The sequence below is a fragment of the Phytophthora infestans genome, genomic scaffold (genome assembly GCF_000142945.1).
Source record: "Phytophthora infestans T30-4 supercont1.125 genomic scaffold, whole genome shotgun sequence".
NCBI lineage: Eukaryota > Oomycota > Peronosporomycetes > Peronosporales > Peronosporaceae > Phytophthora > Phytophthora infestans.
The window spans coordinates 158264-165036 of NW_003303634.1; positions in this window are offsets into that span (position 1 = coordinate 158264).

The following is a 6773-nucleotide window of genomic DNA, read 5'->3' on the forward strand; positions in this document are numbered from 1 at the left end:
GGCTGTAGAGGGAGGGGGGCCGCTTAAGAGAAGGGTCTTGTGGACTTGAGAGGAAAACGCGAAGTGAGCGCCAGCCATTCTTGTTATACGCTACAGTTTAAGCCGCTGGTGTCTTTTACCTGCATTACGAATATGACGTGTAAATACCGTTGCCTCGTCTAAATCGACTTGATATTAGTAAGACTTATTTTGGTGGCGTGCTAGGCATTGAACTAATCTCGATATCTGATTGGCCAAACTTAAGCTGTACGTCTGGACATAATCGTAAAAAAACCATAATATTGATTTCCTATTGGTGACCAATTTGGTCTGTACAATACTTTGTGGGTACTTTAACAGATTTACGGTACAAAACAGGTTTACGAAGAGCGTACGTGTACCGTAAACCACGGTATCCTAATTTGGTACCACCCTCGTCCAGTGTCTCAGAACACGACACTTAGATAATATTCTCGGAACCGGATGCATGGAGCTTACATCTTTACTGCGAGTCTATAAGGGGGGCAACTATCAGGATCCGTCGAAGTGCAGCGAGACGAGACATTTTCATCATATGAAGATGGAGCAGTTTTACATGCTTACTCAACACATCAGCAAACGTTTCTCAGTGTAGCAGCTTTGGAGAACATCCCGTCGGGGTTGTGTAATACTCCCTGCATTGCAAATGAGACCCCTGCCTTTTAAGTCAAACGCAAAATTGGTACTACAGTAAGACAGACATCGTCCAACAAAACACATCAGAACGACCACCAGCAGACACTTTAATACATAGAATGCATAAACATTGCAAGCGATTTGACCAACTAAGGTGAACGCGCGTAGCCATAGCCAACCTGCGCGGGGTGCCCGCGAAGCAGAGCTGCGCAGTATTTACGGAGGCGGGCCCAGCGCCGAGCTCACCAGCGAGCCGCTCATTGCATTCTGTAGTACATCCAATCTATAAATTGCGAGCGAAGCGAACCGCGGGGCGCTGAAGGGAGCCCAGCTAAGCGTAGCGCGGCTGGTCACAACCCCTTTACAGTAAACTGAAACAATGGTCAGATTACTATTCGCTAAGTGCTCGCTCATAATAAAATGACCATTTTATCAGATTATTGTGAATTTCGCGACTCTTTACAGGACAGTTCTGTATATCCTGCTTGCTAGCGGCTCTTTGTGTTTGCTCGTGCCCATTTTTTTTTTTGTGTTTGCCAATGTCGTAAAATTGTTTGTCGTCGGCCAAAAACGTGTATACTGGCGTACAAGACGGGGAGCTCGGTAATATATTGTCTTGTACTACAGTACACTGTATAAACCAGTTGCCGATTGGTCGTAAACCAGGGGGTCGGGTTTTACAAATATGGACTTTCAGAGCGGGCGTACCTAGATTCTACACATCCCTGATCATCAACCTGATGTACGTTCATAATGCAGTAAGTGAGCTTTCTAAAACTTATTTGCCGATAAAAGACTACGTTTCACGGCTCGAAGAAACATATGTCTCAAAAGAGCAAACGAAGGATAGAGGTCTGTGTTCTGCACACATCAGGAAATGTACTTAAAATATCTCAACTTACCAGTTCTGGATAGCAATGCTATCAGGGACATCGTCCACCGGTTCAGTCTATACGTATTAATGAAAAAAATGGATAAGGCATTTCTCATTTTTCGCGCGAGACCAGAAGAACTTCTGTGCCGCCGTATCCCTCTTTGAAGTCATGCGCAGTACATTCTACGTGGCTCTAGCCTTCGCGATTGTGACTCGCAGCAGCGCTTCCGCAGAACTCCCGAATCCCTGGGCTCTTATTTCCCGCAAATCTATCATCTCGTGTAGTACGAAGGTAACTCGATATCATCTGCTCGTGGAGCACTGTGTATCGGTTGCGCGTAGGTTGTTCGATGACATTAAAAAAACTTGGTTGACGAACTTCGATTGCGTACCGGACCAGAGGATCCGGGGTTCGCAGTTCGACTCAGGCGAATTGGCGGCTTGAGTATGTATCGTAGTGGCGCGAGATGAACAATGTGGACGCGTAATTTGGGATATATTGTTTTGATACGCGAACATTTTACCCTAGGCCGTTCATCCACTAATGCATTGTTCACTTTAGCCGAACCGTTTGATGCGCACATGATCCGTTGCCCACATAGAGAGTAGTTTAAAATGAGCTTACCGAACATTCACGAATCTTGAAGTCTAGCCAGCTATCCGTTCAACTACCGACGTATGATGCTGCAACGCCAGTCAAGTTAGCTTTTTTGGGGTGTATTCGGACATGACCTGGATTCAGTGCTCGGGCAATACAAAAAAGAATTGTATTAGTAATTCTGCGCAACAATAGTAAGGAAATGAGAAAGGAGAAGAACTTTAATAGAGTAATAAGTATTGTATCCTCCCGCTAATGGAAATCAAATCCTGAAGCGGCAGCTCCGTGCGAGCTCTCTCACACTGTATTTGGACAACAAACAGTCAAAAAAATTCCCCCCTCTCCTCGTCCTTTTCGAATCGAGCTGATGGTCATTGTAAAAGGTCTTATTAATTGATTTGTGCGTTTGACCGCCACGGATTTTGAAATACCTCGTGAATTTACTCAATCGTGTAGACGAGCGCTAAAAAAATGGTTCATTTCGAGAAGGAATGAGGGCTTTTGACTAAAGACACTGTTTTGAAAAGCTATAAGCTTGCCGCGTTGAAGAAGAATCTCTATTACTGTACCGAGAACGGAACTAGACCGCGGTATTACGGTCGATCGTGCTCTGGGCCACCATCCTGTGCATTATTATACACTTAATCCTTCGTCGCTGTCAGCGGTGTCACTCTCGAGAGCTCTTTGACCCGACAAACTGCTAGATCCAGTAAGGTGACGTACACGAAGGTGTTGAGTTGAGACAGTGTCCGAGTCGATATAGCGTAGCGAGTGCATCCGATGTTTACGGGCATCATCGGAGGAATTTTTGAGTGGATAAATATCTAAGGAGCGCAAAAGTGGTGCTATCTGCTATGTCACAGGCGTGACTACGTCGATAAAATATGCCTTACACGAACCAGCTGATAAGCTCAGACGAGTTAGTAAAGGTGCTCATTTCTGTACAAAGCAGTATTTAAAAATGAGAAACTTCAAACTACAGTAGAGAAGAATACATTTTAAAGGATTGAGGAATCTTTTACCGCGTTGAAGCAATCATAATACAAGTAGTAATTCTTGATTTACCTGTAAACATTATTAATGGGGTCTTTGTCGAATGGCACCGTAATTCTGACGAGGGCACACAACACCTTGCGCTTGAGGAAGTCGGTTTCCGAGAATATACAAACTCACAGTGAACAGTTGCTCACATGTCCCTTTGACGAAGGGAGCGAAGTAACCTAAAGAGGTAAGATGCAAGCTAAATGTATTTATAGGTAGGCTTAGCTTTTGTTAAATAAACAAACTATACGTCATCTAAATTTAAGCTCTGTCATCAGCCAATGGTTGGCTTTTGACGAACTGGTACCATGGACCAGCTATCCAGAAGTGTAACCAGAGGTGCATTTAAGGCCACCCAAAACAAAATGATACTAATGTGCCAATCTGCCAATCGTTCAAAGTGGGGCCATCGTGTTTCGTACCTACACGAAGTTTTGAGAAGTAACGGCCAAAAACTCTTTTGAAAATCCAAACGGTCACTAAAGCGATTTGCCAGACTTCTTTCAAGAAGATATCAGTGTCCACAATGATTCGCCAACTATCCTCACCGCTGACCCCCCACTGGCGCCCTCTCAAGATGTTGCAGTCACTCAGCTCTCCGCTTGCGACTCCAGTGCCGTGACGCCCAGCGAGTGTGTGGGAGACTCGCAAGTTTATAGAGTCCAGCTCGCTCGAAACACCACCACTGACGAGGCTGCCTCTAGTAAAGAGATTACAGCACCTGTGTCCAGCCAAGACGACGTTCGTGGAGACGAGAGCGAAGAGAACGAAGATGAACCTCTCGAGTACAGTGACGATGAGAACTGGAGCCCCGACAAAGATCCTGATGACGTATATTTGAATTTTTGAATTTTCTTGTGTTATGGCCTTTAACTTTGTTTTGTGACGTCTTGGATCCGGATTGACAAGCGTACCGTGGCCAAAACCCTACCTGAAAGAGTAAGACATGTCAAAATCGTGATATACACCCTAAAGATGAGTTGGTAGACGATGATTGGACAACTGCCTCAACATTACATATTTGTTAATATGTCAGCGTTCTTCTAAAATATCATCCCACCACATGGGTTGGGTCATGCGGATGGAGTATAAGTGTCCTTTTTACTTGTGTCACGTGTATCTGTCAGCTGTCTGACCGCTCACTGCACGAGATTTGTTTTAATGCGGGGTAAGGATGAGAATGGGGGATACGCGAGACCGGATGTTGCACTTGCAGAGAAACAGTACTTCTGAAGCCAAACTCGAGCAGGAAACGAGTGTATGATGTATTGCCGCTTTTAATGAATACGATCTCGTTTGTTTTGTTTCAAACCGCTTCACGAAGCTTGTTGGCGTGGTCAAATTTCACCCAGTAGTGAACGCCCTTTTCAAAGGCAAACCCTAGCAAATGAACCAGAAGTAGAATGTCAGATGAGCCGTAGAGCACGATATATATTAATCGGTCTGCAACGTAGCTAAAAAATGATTGCGTCGGGGTTTTTTCCCAATTGCACTGGCACATCGTTCAATTGCCGCTGCTTTTGGTCCCGCACTGTCACTGGTTTATCTTGTCTGAGCGATAGACTAGAGACACAAGTGTAAAACGTTCACAAGAGCACGAACAATAGGCGTCGGTAGGCAGCACCATACTCCCTCTTGATGACATGGATGGGAGTAACAGAATAGTACAGCCGGCATTCGCTGATATTAATATTTTTAAATTTTCAAGCACTCATTTAGGAATCAAGTAGTAACATGAGCTAACGTAGTGCGCAAGTATAGTACTCTAATACCCAGTCCCTATAATTAGAGCTACTAGAAACCTCTGGTTGTAATACACAAATGAGGTGTCGGGCACCGAGAATGTACGCGAGCATGGACATATGTCCCTCATCACCGGCAGAAAGTCAAGCTCTGGACTCGCTGGTATTGAGGCGTCCTGAAAACGACTCACGAATCTGCCTTTACGGCCTAAAACGTGAGGAAGAAATAAGCGGTGGTAATGTGCATGCCGAGCGCTCACGCCTTCACCTTTCTATCAACTTGGAACGCAGAAAGTTTGTTCGTGCGACCGTGATAGATAGATACCGAAGTGGCGTTAGGTGAAGGCAACTGGCGCCTTCCCCACTATAACTGTAGACAAGAAGCCTAACACTATCAATGAGGTTCTTGTTCAGCGTGGGAGGGGAGACGATTATACGTTGTGCTCGTCTTTGCGCTTCGGTGCCAGTGGTAAGCAACATCGGGATTACAGTTTCGTCATAGTTCTTTTTTGTGTAAGGTGGGTAAACGTTTTCTGTTCTGTGCAAGATTTTATTTGATAGCAATATGCAAGCGTCTTGGACACGTGAGCCTGGCATGCTATTATTTTTACTGTAGCTCTGAATTCCTAATTAGTCAGTGCTTATTCCCGTAAAGTGCCGCTCATAGCCGTCGGCGTTTGTCACTCCACTGGTTTCTTACTTACAACTATGTATCGGCCTTAACATGAGAGAGTGAGGTAGAAAGTTGGGAAAGCAATTTGGAAAGCGTAGTCTGCAGCTCGTTTTTGTAGATCCAATACTGAATACATGCCGATAGTTATGCTTATACCACGCTTAATATATATGGAAGGGAGTGAGCGCGTAGGTGTGTCAGCGACGAGCTCCGCAGTAAATTGACTCGTTCCACTCCCCAGTGCAATTTCGTTCCATCGCGGGAGTCTGGCGGTGCAACCCCCCAAATTGGTAACAAATACTTTGGCCTATTGTTCCGATTGACATAAAAGAATTTAACGGGGTACGTACCCAAGTGTACCTCTGGTTACATGAAGGATGACAGGTCTTCTGGATATCTGGTACATGGTACCAGATTTTCAAAGGCCAACTATTGGCAGATGACATAGCTTCACTTTAGGTGACTCATAGTTTGTAAAGTAACTCAAGCTTGCCTACCTATAAATACATTCCGTTAGCATCTTACCTCTAACCGGTTACTTCGCTTCCTTTGACAAAGGACCTGTGAACTGCAGTTCGCTAAGAGTTTGTATACTCTCGAAAGCCGATTTCCTCAAGCGCAAGGTGCTGTTGACCCCGTTACTCTTGATAGCATTTGTAGTCAATTTTTGCCAACGCGGATAGACTACTTACACCTCTGAAGTTCGTCGACATGGATAGAAACGACTTCCATCACATTAACGACTCACAGTTCGAGTAGGTTCGGAAGATTGCTGCCATCTTCGGGTCGGAGGGGTGGTGACGTAGGGTTCGTCACGGTGGGATTGTTCTCCATGTGTCGATCGCTTCTAAAAGTAGGAGCCATTTAAATGTAAATACACTTAAATGTCAACATTAGGAAACTAATCATGAAGTAACGTAAGCACGTAAGTGCCGGGCAAAAGGCCGCGACAGGACTGCGGTGTCTGGCGAGGCTGCTCTCTTCTCTGCTGCTCTCTGGTGAGCGGCAGGCGTCAAAACGCAAAGTGTGGAGCAGCCTCCGCCAGAACACCGCTGTACCGCAAAAGTAGATTAGTATACAAATAGCAAATAAATCAATACTAAACTCTAGATAAATGCACTCTCGTTTGAGTACACCATCTTGGCAGCGCACAGCCAACGATGTCCTTGTGCATACAGTCCTTGGTATAGA